Source organism: Petaurus breviceps, unplaced genomic scaffold (genome assembly GCF_028583685.1).
Source record: "Petaurus breviceps papuanus isolate PSGF00001 unplaced genomic scaffold, PetGlider_PUasm1.0 90919, whole genome shotgun sequence".
In the NCBI taxonomy this organism is placed as follows: Eukaryota; Metazoa; Chordata; class Mammalia; order Diprotodontia; family Petauridae; genus Petaurus; species Petaurus breviceps.
Genome location: NW_027187378.1, coordinates 8,967,689 through 8,985,063, shown reverse-complemented (window position 1 = coordinate 8,985,063; position 17,375 = coordinate 8,967,689). Strand labels below are relative to the sequence as shown.

General features: G+C 39.6%; 1 long non-coding RNA gene across 1 annotated transcript in view; it reads left to right on the top strand.

Moving 5' to 3' along the window:
- The first annotated feature begins 14,121 nt into the window (after nt 1-14,121).
- Nucleotides 14,122-17,375, top strand: part of LOC138151762 (uncharacterized) — a 78,887-nt gene continuing 75,633 nt past the window's right edge. The window contains exon 1 of the long non-coding RNA XR_011165909.1: nt 14,122-14,291. This is a non-coding gene — a long non-coding RNA (uncharacterized lncRNA). The remainder of the gene's footprint in view (nt 14,292-17,375) is intronic.

The window sequence follows — 17,375 nt, the reverse complement described above, 5'->3', positions numbered from 1 at the left end:
CCAAGTGTGTCGATTCCCCGGTGAGCGACAGCCTCGTGCTGCGCAGGCGCTCACTGTCGGAGTGGGATGGTAGGCGAGTCCTGTTGGAGCCACTGAACGGCTTGGGATGAAGAGTGTTGGGAGGGCGGGCAGAGAAGAATGGGAAATTGGAGAGAAAATGGGGCACCTGGGGGGCGCAGTGTATAAAGTGCCTGGCCCGGAGTCAGGAAGGCTCATTTCCCTGAGTTCATAGTCTGGGCCTTAGGCACTAGCCGTGAGACCCTGGGCAAGTCACTTAACCCTGTTTGCCTCAGTTTCTTCATCAGTAAAATGTGCTGGAGAGGGAAATGGCAATCCACTTCAGTGTCTCTGCCAAGAGAACCCCAATTGGGGTCACAGAGAGTCTGACAAGACTGAAAAAAACCTACTTAGAGAAAATAGCAGGCTCTTTGACCTATAAGCCAGACTCTGTCAGTGTTGTTACTCTCTCCTCTCCCTCCGTCCTTTGTAGGTATTCAAATTCTCCCCATCCTTCAAGGCACTGCTCAAGCCCATCTCTACCCCAAAGCACCTCCCTCCGCTCCTAGTGTCTTCCCTCTAAGATTGTCCCCGTTAGACTGAGCTTTTTGAAGGCAGGAGCCTGGTATTTGCCTCCATTTGTATCCCCAGAAGATAGCAACGTGCCTGGCATATAGTAAGCACTTAATAAATGCTTATTCTGCCCCTAAACCTAGTTGTTTACTTGTTGTCTGCCCCATCAGAATGTAAGCTTCTTGAAAGCAAAGGTCAACTTTTACCTTCTTTAGCAGCCTCAGGGCTTTGCACAGTGCCTGGCTCAGGGTAGGCACTTAAAGCTTACTGATTGATGGCCTGACTGCTACCTTTCATTTAACTGTAAAGGCAGTGAATAAGCTGTTATTAATCGCCCAAAGGCTGCGGGAGGAGGAGGAGTGGTTTCCTCCTGAGAGAGGTCTTCAAATGGACAGGATGACCACAGTGTTTGAGAGTTGATAGTGAGGATTCTCTTTGGGCTGTGAGTTGGTCTAGATTCTAGACTATCACAGCTGATGAGGTCCCTGTATCTTATTCAAGTACTTTTCAAAGTTGAAATTCTGCGAGTCTGATACACAATCTGTCTAAATTCCTCCGATTCCCTTTAATAACCAGATGGCATTAGGAGTATATACCTGGCCCCTGGTTTGGAGCCACATTTATTTCCTTACATATTATTTCCCATGTATTTCCCTTCTGGGGAGTCCAAGTCCTGCAAATAGCATCATCAAACTGAATGCATAAGTCTCTGTTCTTTCCTTCCTACAGGAGTCCCAGCCATTGGGTACCCCTGAGTCTGGAGGACTTTGGGGTCCTGTGAAGAAGTAGGACCTATGGGAGAGAGACTAATTATCTGAATTGTTTCTGGGTTATTGTGATGCCTTTTTGTTGTTTTCTATGGTATTTTTAGGCTAACCTGAGTCTTTTATATGTTTTCTGAATTATTTATGAATGTTTTCAGTACTTTGCATTTCCTGTGTTTTCTGTATTCAGTATTACCAAGAAATAAACTTTTATTAAGTGCCTACTGTGTGCCAAGCACTGTGCTAAACACTAAGGATACAGAAAGAGGCAAAAGACATTTCTTGTCCTTAAAGAGCTTACAATCTAATAGAAGAGACAACATGTAAACAAATATATACGAAGCAAGCTACATAGAGGATAAATAGGAAATGATAGAGAGAGGCACTTGAATTAAGAGGAGGTGAGAGACTGGATTTTAGTTGGGACTTGAAGTATAGGCTTCATTCACAGTTTGGGAAGAACATTGATATAAGCAGCTAGGTAGTTCAGTGGGTAAGATACTAGACTTGGCATCAGGAAGACCTGAGTTTCAGTCCTGCCTCAGACACTTTCCCACCTGGGAGAAAGTGTTGGGTAAAATCTTGGTCTTGAAGTTGAGAAGTCCTGAGTTCCAGCCCTGTGTGATTTGTTTAACCTTTCTCCAGCTCAGTGGGGATAATAATAGCACCTACATCATAGGGTGGCTTTAAGGATCAAATGAAAGAATACATGAAAAATGTTTTATAAAACTTGAAGCTCTCTATAAAAATATAACTATTAAAAATATATAATATAATATATTATAAATATACTATAAAAATAACTATTATTATTCTATGTGATCTGGGAGATCCTTTCCACTCACATTTATGGTCACCTAGACAAGAATTAATATAGAGAGGGGTGAGGAGGGCCAACATAAGCCAGCAAGTCAGTAATATTTCTTGGATTGACCTTAATCTATTGTAAACCTAGGATTTGGGATTTCTGGGCCACAAGTCTGATTCTGGGGCACTCACTGCTAGCCCCTGAACCTCTTCCCCAAAATAAACACCCACTAGGAAATCTCAAATACATGCCATCCAGCACTAGAGGGAACTTTGGAAAATTGCCAAGCTTTCTATGACTCTCGGAGAACCACTTTCTATTCTCCAGCTTTTCCTCTTCCTGATTTCCCCTGTTAGTCTAATAGGTGGGGCAGCAGGAATGCTCTGTCTGGAATCAGAGGATCTGAGTTCTAATCCCGGCTCTGCTATTTTTTTACTTTGGGCAAATCACTGAATCTAGCAGGGTCTCAGATCTTTATTGGTAAAATAAATGGGGAGGGCTAGATGATCTCTAAAATCTCCCTCCTTCCAAATCTTTTTAACCTATGAGAACTGTGAGCCCAGTAGGAAACCAAATCCCTCCTGGAACTTGTCATATATTTCAACAAAGAACCGTAATTATTTGAACATAGGAGAATAGTGTAATGGGGCTCAAGCCTGGTGCATTTACACAAGCCAGTCAATCAAGGAGTATTGATTAAGTAATTACCAAATTCCTAAAACCTGGGGATATAAAGAAGGGCAAACAACATGATCCCTGCCCTCAAGGAGCACATATTCTAATGGGGGAATAATAACTAGCATTTAGATCCAGTTTTGAAATTTTGCAAAGTATTTTACAAACCTCCCCAATGAATCTCCTCTGTACTTTGGACTAAACCAATGATTCCTCCGTACCTCCAATTTGGGCTCTGTTTAGATCCTGACAGCTTATAGAATAAAGAAATGGAGTTAAGGCCAATGACTGAATGCCATTTTCTTCCTTTTCTTATCTCTCTACCCTAGAACTCTCAATGTTTACTTCTAGCGATAACACATCCCTTTTGCTGTTACAGTCTTGTTCTTCCTCCCCTACATTCCCCAGCTCTTTGGTTCTTTCCAGAAGGAGTGCACATCTTCTCAACTTTATGAGTGAAGTTCTCATTTCATTAAGTGATGCACAGATATAAACCCTTGTTACATTTCTAATTGGATTCATTAATGTTCATAGGATCTCAAGATTTAGATGATAGCGTACAACTCCCTTATTATACAGATGAAAAAACTGAGTCCCATAGAAGGGAAGTAGCTTGATGCTAGTGCTGCTGCCAAATCTTCTCACATTGGTGAAGAATAAGGTCTTACATTTGGGTTCAAAGAGTCAGCTTCACAAGTGTAAAACAGAGAAAGCCTGGCTACATAGCAGTTCACCTGAAAAAAATCTGGGAATTTTAGTAGATGGCAAACTCAAGATGAGTCAGCAATGTGGTGTAAGATAATATCATCTTAAGCTACATTAAGAGAGGCATCGTGTCTAGGACTGGGGAAATGATCATCCTATTCTACTCTGACCTGGTCAAACCACACATGGGTCCAGTTATGGGTGCCACATTTTAGGAAGGACATTGATAAGCTGGAGAACATCCAGAGGGGAAACAGAGAATGGTAAAGATCCTTGAAATCATGTCATGTGAACATGAGTTCAAGAAACTAGGAATGTTAGGTTCAAAGAAGAGAAAACATTGAGCAGATATGATAGCAATCTTTAAGTATTTGAAAGGATGTCATGTGGAAGACAGACAGATTAGACTTTCCCAGTTTGGCATCAGAGAGCAGAATTAGAAACAGTGGGTGGAAGAGGCAAGGCAGATGAAGGCTTGATGTAAGGAAAAATTTCCTAATTAAAGCTATACAAAAGTGAAATAGGCTTCTTACCTCAGGAAGTCATGAGTTCACCTTCTCTGGAGGTCTTCAAGCAGCAGCTGGGTGATCCTTCATTGGTTATTTTGCAGAAGGGATTCTTGTTTAGATATGGGTTGGAATAAATGGAATTTGGAGACATTCCTATCTCTGATGTCTGTCCTTTAAACGGAAGCATGCTTTAAACTACCATCAATCAAATTATTTTCAATGTGTCTTTAGGTTTATATATCCCATGTAAACTTCTCGATTTAATCAGATTCAGCTGTTTGTACCTACTTATGATTTTCACAGGGCAGAAAGAACTAGAACCTGTGTCCTATCTGGTGAAAAAAAAAAGTGAGTCAGTAAGTAGAATGAACTTAACACCTACTATATCCAATTTAGTTCCTATCTGGTGGGGAAAAAAAGTGAGTCAGTAAGTAGGATGAACTGAACACCTACTGTGTGCCAGTTTAATTCTAAAAGGTCATCTTTAGTCAGCTTGGGATGCTGTCATATTCCACTGGTCTAGATGATTGCAGTAGCATATATCAGTAAAATCACAGGGCTAGTCCCTATGCCTAGGTCCAATGCTACACAGTTCTAATCTTCTGCAAAGGAATCTATTAACTCAACATATAAGCAGAAAAAAATGATACACTATACTTATTTCAAGTATTTCTCCTACTTAAAGAATCTCCTCCAGTGAGGGTTGCATTGGTGGTTTTACTATATAACAAGTAATAAATAGATCTAGGCCCATATTGGGCCCTTGTCCATCACCTAATCTTGCTTTCACAGGTTGCATTTCATATGTCAATTCCACCTTGAAAAATGAAAGGGATCCCAAGGCCACCCAAAACAGTAGCACAGTAAATGAGTTTTGTGGTTACTTAATCATTTAGTTGCATCTGACTCTTCATGAACCTGTGGACCAGAGCATGCCATGCCTTTCTGTCCTCCACTATTGTCAATGGGGTTTTCTTGGCAAAGATACTTGGAGTGGTTTGCCATTTCCTTCTCCCTTGGTTCATCTTTTGTCTTAACCCTCCACTATGACCTGTTCATCTTAGGTAACCCTGCATGGTATAGCTCATAGTTTCATTGAGTTGTGCAAGCCCCTCTGCCATGACAAGGCAGTGACCCAAGAGGGGAAATAGGTTTAGAGTAAGTATTGTTCTGGTTGCAGTTGCTAGCATTTTCTAAATAGTATTAACCAAATTTATCCTATAAAAGCTATCCTTACCCCTACCCTGAGGGAAATGGTGAATAACCATTTGCTGGATGAGTTATAGGAGAAGAATCTTGTTCATAGTCTTATGAGTGACCTCCGAAGTCTTTTCCAAATCTTAGTTTCTTTGATTTCAGTTAAGAAGTTATGATTTACCTTCCTTTGACAGGTTGTTTGTTTGTTTTTTTATTGGGCCAAACCCAGAGGCAGCATTATTATATTCTAGCCAAGCTTCATATAGTTGATCATGATAAAGCTTGCTTCTTTTAGGAGTGACAGAAATATTACTACAAACGGTTGGGAATGAAACTCTGCTATGGAACTTGAATTATAAGGAGGAGAACTGATAAAGATCTTTGTGACTCCCGGATCCACATACATTTTCTGGCTTATCTGCACTTGCTTTATTGGCCTTATTAAATATTTCCAATATCTCGCTGTGGTAGTTTGGAGGAAGGGTAATGTTTAAAAGGGGAATGCATCATAAAGCAGAGGTGGATAAATATTTTGGTTTATTTATATAACATAAAGCAGCAAAATGTACAACATGCAGTTTGTTTATGCCTCCTTCCCCCCAAGTAGCGATTACAATAAGAAATTTATGTACAGTGAAATTATTTTTTACAACAAACATTAAACAAATCAAAGCATGATTGTTGGGCACCAAATCACCATGTAAAACAAAGTTTTATCTTTTCATGAATTCTTGGAATTACATTGGTTAAAGACTCAATACAACCTAGAAAAAACTTTGAAAGCAAAAATGCGGCAATTGTTCCCATCCATTTCACTAAAATCTATCTGTTTCTCTCTTTGTGGTTCAATGCTTAGGAGAAAAAAAAAAAAAGTAAAAACAGATTTTGCCTCTGATGCATGAAATATATATACAATCCTGGCCCAACCTTCACATACACCAGGAGGATACACCTCTTCCGGAAAGCTATAGTCTAAGACAGACTGGAATAATCTATGTGTTCCATTAAGGTAGGCAGCAATATTGTCTGGTTTGGGGAAACTGATTGCTTATCTAAAGCAGTGCGAAAGGTGTGAAAAGAACTGAAATTGGGATTGTTCAATACTGTCATGTGGTTTAGATTAAGTGTTCTGTATTGTATTGCTTGTCTGCTACTGAAATCCACCAAAGTAACATCATAGAAATACCATCCCCTCAGGAGACTCAGAAAAATAAGATGCTAATCTCTCGAGAGGATCTAGGGAGGCAAAATATCATAGAGAAAATTGATGGCTAGAGCAGTCTTTGCTCTTCCTGGGTGAACTCACTACAGGTTCTTACAGACCTTGAGCCCTGGGGCTGATGTGAATTGGCAAATAACAAAGTGATTTTTCTGATGACCTATTATGGTATCTGATCATTGTTATAAAGGTCAATACTCTGACTCCCTAATGGATTGCTTTTTATGTTTTGAGCATTGTACTATTCTAAATAATCTCCAAAAAATTAAATGTTCCTAAAATAAATAGATTGTAAATAAGTTTAGATGTGGGTGATCAGATTAGTAAAATTTAAAAGGTAAGAATATTGCCAAAAATGGAATTTGAAGGGCACAGGGCAAAAGACCTCAAAAGCTGGATAATCTAAAAAATTATATAGTTGGCCAGACCTTAACAGTACAGTATAGGAGAAAAGGTACTGAATCAGAAGATGTTGGTTAAAATACAACTTTTGGTTGTATTGCCTATGTGACATTGGCCCTCAGTTTCCCCATATGTAAAATGAGAGGAGTAAAATGAACCATAAGTTTCTGTCTATGCTAAATCTATGACCCTATGATCCTATGGAAGCCCACAAAATCACATGAAATCTAAGAGTTAGAAAGACTCTCAAAAGCTACATATTCTAACGTATTCTCAAGCAAGAATTCACTTTACATCATTCCCAAGAAGTGGCCCTCGCTATTTCTCTTTCATGCTGTACTTGTGAAATTGGGGTGTAGGGTGCCTTCAAGGAAGATTAGTGCCTCTGGTGTGAGGGCTGCTGAACCCTTTTCAAGGTTTCTTTCTACCTTTGTTGCCTACTTGATCCATGTAACTCTCACCTATAGCTCCAGGAAGGTGTAGCATGTGCAGCAACCACAACCTGGTAAACTGTTTTGGCAGACTGGCTAAACCAGGTTGGGGATAACTGGGAAGTCTCAAACTTGCTGGTGAGTTAGAAGGCTGTCAATCCCAAGTATGCGAAGACTTCCCCTGGAGGAAAGGGTGGATGAGAGCAATTTGTTCCAACAGCCATGAAGGCAGCTGAAGCAGGTACTGTGGAGTGCTTAGAGCTTGGTCAGACATTGAAGACACCAAGGTCATCCATTGTATCATGAGCCATCACCAGTTGCCTTGACTCTGTCCTGACACTGGACTGTTACAACTCTGGAAGAGAGAGTAAGATTGATGACTTCATGCAATTCTGCCTCACTTTAATTCTATTTATGCATGAAACAAAAGACATCACCCATACCCAATTTGCCATTTTTGCCTCTCTCAGAGTATTATAGCAAAAGGCAAGTGATGCAGCAGGTGTGGATACACTGGAAGTTATAGTCACAACCCTGCACATAGGCAATACAAGCCATAGAGTTGTCTACTCAATAGAAGTCCCCTGGGTATCCAAGAGGCCTTTTAAGGACCACACTTCTCACCTCCTGGTGTGAGGAAGGGGCTAGAGAAGGTGCCCTAAAAATTGTCTGCTTACCCAACCTTGGCCTGTTTACTGCAGTATATGGGGATCTCACCTTGAGGTTGAAATACACAAAAAAAATGCACAAAAACTTCTACAAAGATGATTCAACTCACCACTAGTACATGGAATGTGCTCACACTTAAGGACAACACAACATCTAGTATACCTGAAAGACAAATAGCTCTTGTTTCTAGAGAACTCAACAGCTCTCACATCCCAATAGCATCCCTGAGTAAAACAAGGCTGGCAAATGAAGGCCAGCTTACCAAAGTCACAGGTCAATACATCTTTTTCTTGAGAGGCCAAAGTAAAAAGAAGCACTGTGAAGCTGGTATAGATTTTGTAGTCAAAACTAATCTAGTCAACAAACTTATATATCTACCAAAAGGAGTGAATAACAGGCTCATGACAATGAGATTGCCACTTGCAGGAAAGTGCCACACCACCATTATCAGTGCCTATACTCCCACTATGACAAACACTGATGAAGCCAAAGAAAATTTTTATGGAGATCTGGAGACCCTTATCATTAATGTGCCAAAAGAGGACAAGCTTATAATTCTAGGTGACTTTAATGCTAGAACAGGCACAGACTACCAGACATAGCAGGGAGTCCTTCAGAGGAATAGCAATGGTCACTTACTACTGAAGACTTGTACATGTCATGACCTTCTCATCACCACCACTGTCTTCCATTTGCCTAAATTCATTAAAGCTTCATGAATGAACCCTCGCAGCAAGCATTGGCATTTAATAGACTATGTCATTGTAAGGAGAAGAGACAGAACAGGATGTGAGAGGGACAAAGGAAATATGTAGCACAAAGTGCTAGACAAATCATAGTTATCTTCTCCAACCTAAATATTTGCATTCAACAAAAACAAAAAAGAAAAACAGAAGAAATCATGTCAACAGATTAGAGTGCTTCTCTGAGCAAGAACATTTTGTTGCTAACTTGGAGGGAAAGCTGTGCCAACACATGGTTGGCAACAGTGGAGCAGAAAAGGAGTCGGCAGTTTTCAGAGATTTGGTGTACAGAACTACATTTACTCATCTGGGTCAGAACACTTGCAACCATCAAGACTGGTTTGACGAAAATGATGGGGAAATTCAGAAACTGCTAAATAAAAAACAAGGACTCCACAGCAGCTTTTAAATCCACTAAAAGTAAAGTACAATAAAAAAAAAAAAAGTAAAGTATAAACAGAGCTTAGAGAGATGCAGGATTCTTGGTTCTTGGCTCAGTAAGAAGGCAGATGAAATTCAGTTTTACTCTGATACTAACAATGCAAAGCACTGAAGGCTATTTATGGGCCAAAGACTTGTGATGAATCTCCCTCTACTCAGTACTGATAGAGCCACATTGATTAGTAAGGACATGGGAGAGATGGGCTAAACACTTCCATAGTATTCTCAACATACTGTCATCAATCAATGCTGAAACCATTGACCATTTATCTAAGATTGAAATTAATCCATCTCTAGTCAAATTCTCAACTGAAGAAGAGGTTTTGAATGCCATCAGGCTCCTTGAATGTGCCTGGTCCTGAGTCTATTCAAGCTGAGATTTATAAGGGGGGGGGGGGGGTGGGGTCCATTGCTCATACAAAAGCTGAGTGAAATTTTCCAGGTTATATGGCAAGACGAGATTATTCCCCCAGGAGTTCAAGGTTGCCTCCACTGTCCATCTCTATAAAAGTAAAAGGAAATAGATTGTCCTGTGACAATCACAGGGATCTCTCTCTCTCTCTCTCTCTCTCTCTCTCTCTCTCTCTCTCTCTCTCTCTCTCTTTCTCTGTCATTACTGGCAAGATTCTTGCTCTATAGGCTGATCCTTCACCTTGAAGATGGGCATCTACCTGAGAGCCAGTGTGGCTTCAGAAAGGGCTAAGGGGCATTCAATGTGGTGTTTACTGCCCAACAACTCCTGAAGAAATGCCAGGAGCAGAGCAGAAGTATGTACACAATGTTTGTCAATCTGACCGAGGCCTTTGATACTGTCAGTAATGAGGGCTTTTGGGAAATTATGTCAAAATGTGATTTCCTAGAGAAGTTCATCAGCATTGTATATCAATTTCATGATGGCATGTTTGCCCGAGTTCTAGATAATGGACAATGCTCTCACGCTTTCCCAGTCACCAATGGAGTGAAACAAGACTCAGTACTTACTCCCATGCTTTTTAGCATGATGTTTTCAGCAATGTTGTCAGACACCTTCAGTGGGGAAGAACATAGCATCAAGTTCAATTTCCACAGTGATGGCAAATTATTTAACTTGGAAAGGCTGCAAGCCAAGACTAAAGTGGAGGGGGAGTTGGTGTATGATTTTTCTTTGTTCATAGATGATTGTGCGCTCAATGCAGCCTCTAAAGCTAAAATGCAACAAAGTATGAATTGATTCTCTGCTGCTTGTGCTAATTTTGGCCTAACAATTAACACCAAGAAAATACAGGTGCTCCACCAGCCAGCACCACACCATCCATATGTGGAACCATTGATTACAGCAAATGGAGAAGTTTTAAATGCTGTGGATAAGTTCACTTACCTTGGTAGCACACTTGCCAGTCATGTATGCTTAGACTATGAGATTGAAGCCCCTATTGCTATAGCTAGCTCAGTGTTTGGGAAGCTCCAAAGGAAAGTGTGGGAGAGAAGTATCAGAATGCCCACCAGGCTGAAGGTCTACAGAACCATTGTGCTGACCTCATTGTTGTATGCTTGTGAAACCTGGACAGTCTACCAGTGCCATGCCAGGAAACTGAATCACTTCCATTTGAATTGTCTTAAGAAGATTCTGAAGATCACCAGGAAGGATAAGATACCAGAAACCAAGGTCCTTTCTCAAACTAAACTGACAAACATTCAAACTCTGCTGCAGCGAGCGCAACTCCAATGGACTGGCTGCATTGTTCAAATGCCAACGTATGCTTGCCTAAAAGATTATTTTACAGAGAATTCACACAGGGCAAGCGCTCACCTAGTGATCAGAAGAAGCAATACAAGGACACTCGAGGTTTCTCTGAAAAACTTTGGAATTGATGGTGTAACATGGGAAACACTGGCACAGGACTGCCCATTGTGGCATGTCTTCATCAAAGAAGGTGCTGTGCTCCATGAGCAAAACAGAATTGAAATAGCTCAAAAGAAAAGTGAGATGCACAGATTTAGAGAATCCACCCCAGACTTTCATGTGACCTCTTTGTGCCTGATCTGTGGTAGAGCATTCTGAGCTTGTTTTGGTCTGATCAGCTCCAGTCAGACACAATGTAACTTGATTCCAACATAGTGACATCATTTTTGTCCTCTTCAAGAACAGACAACAACTTGTGAAATACATTTTTTTTAAACCCATGCAGAACTTTACATCTTTTTCAAGAGATTACTGGAGTCAGTTTAGGCCAGTTCTAACTTGTTGGGTCAAGTTAATTGTTAAATTTTCAGTGTGAGCACTTAAAACCTTGGCAATTAGCAAATGCTACTAACCAGGGCTTGATTTATTACTTTTTTGATTGTCTAGACTAAGAAAGTAATGGAGAAAATATTAATAATGCAAATTAAACTTAAAAGTGTGTCATACATCATTTTTCTCCTCTGGAGAACTGATTGTTAAACATTTAGCAGCACATCTCTGGCCCTATTATACTTTGTGTTATTTGATCTGACCTATTTATTATTCTAGTTTACTGAAATCTTTTTGGACTGTGTCACTAATTCTGTTCCCTAGCCCTTCTAGCTTTGAGTCACCTGCAAATTTGATGAGTCTTCTATGCTTTCATCTAAAAAATTAATCTCATATTGAACATCAAAATGCCCGAGGCAGCTCTTTGAGGCACTCCGTTAACATTTTCTTCCCCAGATATTGACTAATTAATAACTATCCTTTGGGTTCATTCTAGCCAATTGCAAATCCATTTAACCACCATCATCTAATAGTCCATATTTCTCTATCACAAGAATACTGTGAGAAACTTTGTCAAAAGAGAAACTTAGAAGCAAGATGGGAATCTAATAGGCATGATAAGCTCCACCATGGATAGGGGTGATCCTGGTCTCTTGAAGGGGACACTAGCTGACCACAGACTGGCATACTAAGCTGAAATGGAAAGACTTAGAATATGGTCAGACCAGACAGTAGTGTGTGCCTATTGTTCAAAGCCTAGGTTTAGAGTGCCTTGTGACTCAGTGTTAGTGACCAAATGATGATTGTTTTTGTTATATGAAAACAGATGCAAACAGAAATTGAAAACAGTTCAAGACCTCTTACACTTCCAAAGTGTTGGAACCCTATTTAAGCAGAGAACAATCCTTCACAGGCAATAGCTTATCATCCTTCTTCAGATTCATGATACCTAAAATTACAGAATTTCATGGAATTGCAGCATTTCAGAAAGGGAGAAGTTCTCATCCTCAACAAGAGGTCATAACAATAATTAACATTTAAATAGCTTTTTAAAGTTTGCAAAATGCTACATATCGGTCTATATATGTATGTATTTCTATATATACATTTACATGCACACACATCCAAAAATCTTAGTGCAGTTTTAAGTTATTAAAATTTTAAACATGCACTAAGACTTTGGGGACACTGTGTCTCTGTGTGTATAGATATACACACAAATATATACAATATGTATATATATATATCATATAATATATACAATAAATACATATATCATATAATATATACAATAAATGTGTATATATGTTCTATGTCTATAAATATACACATATAGGGTATATATGATATAATATATGTGGTATACATAATACTATTTGTTATACATAATAAATACATATTATGTTATACATAATAAATATTATATATTTATGTACCCAAAGTTTTAGTACATGTTTAAGCTTTAATAGCTTAAAAATACACTTAGATTTTTGGACATCCTATGTTATCTCCTTTGAGGTTCAGAGAGGCTGTGACTTGCTCATAGTTAGAAGCAACTAAGTGGGATGGTAGAAAGAACTCTAGACCTTAAGTCAAGAAGACATGTGTTCAAATCTAACCTTGTACATTTACTTGCTGTGTGACCTTGGACAAGTCATTTAACCTCTGTTTGTTTCAGTTTATTCAACTGTAAAATGGGGACAGTAATAGAGCCTACCTTCCAGGGTTGTCGTGAAGATCAAATGAGTTGATATTTATAAAGTATCTAGCACACTGTAGGCTCTATATAAATGCTAGCTATAATAATAATAGTATTTATTATTATTATCATTCCAACCACCTTTTTCTCACAATTTTCCACTCTAACACCTGCTATTATATTTGGGAACTTCTATTTATGTGTTGATGTCCCCTCAAATGTCTTTGGTTTCCAGTTCATCAGTTCCCTCAACTCATGATCTTCAAGCCACCTCAGTCATACATAGAGATTTAACTCACCATCACCCACAAAAATTCTGCTTCTATCATCTATAACTCTGAAGTCTGATTATCTGATCACAATCTCCTATCCTTCTAGTTCTTCCTGCCATATCAACATTCAACTGGTATCAGTTTTCTGGGAAAATAATGTATATGTGAAACACTTTTAAGTTTAATTTGCATTATTAACATTTTCCCCATAACTTTAGTCTGGAAGAGATCAATAAGACAATAAATCAAACCCAGATTTGTAGCATTTGCCAATTTTCAAGGTGTAAATTCTCACACTGAAAATTTAACAATAATTCTAACAGTCAGGTATCTTCCCTAAAACAATTTATCCTTACTGCAACCCACAATTACTCTACCCTTCCCTCCTTTCCCAGACTATCACCCCCGTCTCATTTTCCTTCTTTTAAAACCCTGATCCTTTAGTTAGCCAGTCCAACCTTACACTGCCTTCTACCCTGGATTCCTTGGTCCCCTTATCCTAAACACTTATCCTTTTCAAACACCAACCCTGGATTATTCCCTTCCACCATCTGCCTTTCTATCCTGCTGACTGCTTAAGAAAATTACACTGGCTATTAAGAAAATATACTGGCTAGGTGCACTACAGGTTTATTATTCAGTCTCAATTGGGTCCTCACTTTTACTTACCAATCCTTTTGTCTTTCCCAAATAACTATATAACATTCATTATAACAGTTGTTCCAAAGCCCTTTCCTTTCCTCTCTACCCCCTTTCCTTCTGTTTTCTACATTACCCTCTTTTTCTCTCTTCTTTCACTCTCTCTTTTTCTCTCACCACTTAAACTAATACTTTCTCCCTTAACAAAAGACCTCACTTCATACTTCACTGTAAAAAAAATTATGCCATTGATCCTGAGCTCTTTCTTCTCAGTTCCACACTTTGAATCAACTCAACACCACCTGCCATCCTCTCCTACTTTCCTCGCCTTGGAAGGTAAGTTACCATTCTCTTTGCCAATGCCAGCCCCTCTATTTGTTTCCTGAATCCCTTCCCTCCTTGTCTTATCTGATATGTTAACCTCTTCATTTCCCCCCTCCCCTAATGTCCACTCTTTCTTTATCCACTGGTTCTTTCTTTATTGCCCTCAAATATGACCTAATCTCCCCTGTCCTAGAAAAAAATCTTCAAATGCCTTTCAATCTCCTTATAGTATTTTCTTATATTTCTTCTCCTTTTAATAGTCAAACTCCTTGAAAAAACTAGCTATGCTTCTTGCCTCCAATTTTTCACCTCCCTTTCACTTTTCAACTCCTTAGCATCTGACTTCCATCCATGTCACTTGACTGAAACTGCTTTAAGTGAACCAACAGTCACTTGCTCAATACAATGGTATATTCTTAGTCCTCATCCTTTTTTTACTTCTCTGAAGTGTTTGACACCATTGACCATTTCATCCTTCTGGATATTCTTTCCTCCCTGGGTTTCTATAACTGCTTTGTCATGTTTTTTTTTTTTTTCCCTATTTGTTAGACCTAACTTTTCCAGTCCCTTTTGAAGGATAATCACATATATCTCACCCCATTTACTCAAGTATACCTGAGCACTCTGTTATGGGCTTTCTCCTCTTTCCTCTCTGTACACTCTCGGTGATCTCATCAATTCCCATGGATTCAGCTATCTTCTCTTAACAGATAACTCCCTGATATGCATATCCAGTCTTTATATCTCCTGAACTCCAATCCCACACCTCAAACTATCTCCTGCACATTTTCTACCTATTGTGCCATGGCATCTTAAATGCAACATTTCTAAAGCAGAAATCATAATCTTTCCTCATAAAACCATCCTTCCTCCTAATTTTCCTATTTTGTTGAGATACCACAATTCTCTAGTCACCCATAGGTTGCCACAACCTAAATATCATATATAACTCTTCAATCTTATTCATCTTTCCACTATATTCAGTCAGTTACCCACTGCTATTGATTCCACATCCTTAACATCTCTCTAATCTGTCCTCTTTTTCTATATCCCTACCATAATCATCCCAGTCCAGGCCTTCCTCATCTCTCTTCTGGTCCATTATAACTGGTCTTTCTGCACCAGCCTCTGCCTTCTTCAGTCCATCTGTCACATACCTACCAAATTGATATTCCTAAAACACAAGTCTGAGCATGCCATGCTACTCCACAAAAAGTAATTGGCTCTCCATTGCCTTTAGGATAAAATCTAGTCTCTGTTTAACATTAAAACCCTTCATAATCTGGCTCAAACCTATCTTTCCAGGTTGATTATATATTGCTCTCCTTGATGTACTTTACATTTACAACCTGGTCTGCTGCTGTTCTCCATACAAAATATTCCATCTCTGACCTTCATGTCTTTGCACTGGCATTCCATACCTGGAGTAGTTTCCTTCCTAACCTTCTATTTCATAGAGCTCCTGGCTCCCTTCAAGGTACAACTCAAATGCTACTTACTTCAAGAGGTCCTTCCTGATTCCCCCTGGTTGTCAAAGCCCCGGCTCAAACTATTTTGCATTTATTGTGAGGACCAACAAGTAGACCAGAGAAACTGAATTGTAGAGTATGTAAAGAAGACTCTTGTGTACGTTGACTAAAAAAGTAGGAGGGGGCCAGGTTGTGAAGAACTTTAAATTCCAAATAGAATATTTTCTATTTTATCCTGGAGGTAATAGGGAGCCACTGGTGTTACTGAGCAGAGGCTATGGGGGAGGGTGATATGAATAGCCCTGTGCTTTAGAAAAACTACTTGGGCAGCTGAGTGGAGGATGGGGTTACAGTAGGGAGAGACAAGAGACAGGGAGACCAACTAACCAGAATGCTATTGTAAAAGTCAAAGCATAATGGCCTATACCAGGGTGATGTCTATATGAGTAGATAGAAGGGGAAGTATGCAAGAAATGCTGAAAGGGTAGAAGTAATAATACTTGACAATACATTGAATATGTGGGGTGAGTGCAAGTAAGGGGTTGAGGATTATACCAAATTCTGAATCGTGATGAGGGGGAGAAGAGTGGTACCCTCTATAGTAACCGGGAAGTTCGGAGTAGGGGAGGGTTTGGGGGAAAAGAAGATGAGCTCTGTTTTGGACCTGTCTACAGGAATCCACTTCCAGAGTCTCCCTTTGCCCTCTAGGCACCCAGTAATCTTTCCTTCTTTGAGATTCATTCAGCCCATATTTATCATTCAATCCAGGTTCTGGGAGTGGTTATCTGTAGAGCTCCAGGATACTCTCCTTCCATGGATCCCAATCTTTCCTCTTCAAGTCCTGCCCTTATAACCTCATAATTGAACATACATATCAATATTACCTCAAATACCCTACCTTCCCAGTTCTTCAGCTGGCACACTTCCCACAACCTCCTTCTATATTCCCCCTCACAGAAGTGGTCAGATCTCTGTGATCATAACTACCCACAGAGATATTCACACCTTTGATCCTGCCATTTCCTAGAATTTACCACTTCCATGTTTGTGAATGCTAAAATTCCCTTATCTGATCACAATCTGTTGTAGTTTCTCCTCTTACTCTGCCTTACAGCCCCTAACCCTGTTCTTTTTCCTCACTGTAGCCTTCTTTGTTCTCCCTGAACCCTTCGGTTCATTCCCAGCTTCTGGCCTCTGCACTGGCTTCCCTCTCCTTCCTTTCCCATCTTGACCTTGGTAATTCAGTTCAACTTCACACTGTCCTCTTGAATCCCTTGCCCCACCTGTTGAAGATCTTACCTTGTGCCAAGTCTCAGCTCTGGATTACTCCCAGCATCCACTACTTTCACTCCTATTCATGTACTGCTATATACATGTACATGAATGAAGCTGGAGAAAATCACAATTGAACCTTCAATGTAGTGAGGCAATCTTTTACTATCTTCTTAATCTATTCACCATCTTACTCACTGTAGCTTTTCAAGCTAGTCCTCTTCAAACCTCCTGTGGCTCCTGTTCCCCATCCCCTCAGTTGAGCACTTTTTCTCATATTGCATTCAAAAAGTTGAAGTTATTCTCTAAGAATTCCCTCTTCTACCCTCTTTCTCATTTCACATGACTTAGATGC